The sequence below is a fragment of the Wasmannia auropunctata genome, unplaced genomic scaffold (genome assembly GCF_000956235.1).
Source record: "Wasmannia auropunctata unplaced genomic scaffold, wasmannia.A_1.0 LD335411.1, whole genome shotgun sequence".
Taxonomy (NCBI): domain Eukaryota; kingdom Metazoa; phylum Arthropoda; class Insecta; order Hymenoptera; family Formicidae; genus Wasmannia; species Wasmannia auropunctata.
Genome location: NW_012027479.1, coordinates 1,846 through 2,788, shown reverse-complemented (window position 1 = coordinate 2,788; position 943 = coordinate 1,846). Strand labels below are relative to the sequence as shown.

General features: G+C 45.6%; 1 pseudogene; it reads right to left on the bottom strand.

The window, feature by feature from the left end:
* Nucleotides 1–943, bottom strand: part of LOC105457005 — a 3,062-nt pseudogene that overhangs the window by 351 nt on the left and 1,768 nt on the right.

The window sequence follows — 943 nt, the reverse complement described above, 5'->3', positions numbered from 1 at the left end:
TCCTCTTCCGCCGCGAGATCCAAATCCTCGGATTACCGTCTGGTATTCCTTGAACCCATCCTTCCTGATCTGGAACATGACTTCTATTATATACTGAACTCGCTTGTCCAGTTGTCCCTCGTGCAGTATATTCTTCAGCATTTCGAAGATGGCCTCGATACCCCGTCGCGACACCTCCGTCAACTTCATACCGCATTCCTTCAGAAATCCTATAGCCACCTCGACGGAATCGTCGGTCGACGTTTCCAACAGCAGCTTCAGGATCTCCAAAGCGATAATCTCGTGGGCCACACGCTGGTTGACCAAATGCGCTATGAAAATTCCCGAGGATATGCACAGGGGCTTGTCGTTCCTCTCGAATCCACGCTTGAACCGCAGAACGAGTCGCTTCAGCACCAGCTCGCCTATGTTGGGAAACTTTAAGTTGATAATGGATGTCAGCGCCGCGTAAATCGGGATGAACATCGGAGACGTGGCTTGCGCTTGAATGATGGAATGCGCCAGAAGACCTCTACCGCGGACGATGTTCTTGCTCAGCACCTTGCGTGTTATGATCTCGATGTTGCTGGTGTTGACCTTGTTGATGTGACCGTGGATAAACTTCTTCAACATCTCCCAGGCGAAATAACGCTGATAGTCGGCACCCGACTTGTCGATGATCTTCGCCTGGAGCATACGCAACTTGCCCTGGTAAAAAAATTATTCTGAATTTGTCTGAAAATTTTGCTGAAAATGCCTGAAAACATTTTTCAGGGATTTTTAGTAAGATTCGGAGCCTTTTTCAAGGAAATTCAAAGACTTTCAGCAATATCTCCGAAAATCATTTACAAAATATCTGAAAGTTGTTGAATTTCGCTGAAAGTTGAGATTTCAGTGATGTTTCTGAAATTATACTTTCATGGTTTCTCTACTTTTCTAGAGACTGTTAGCGATTTCTCTGAAA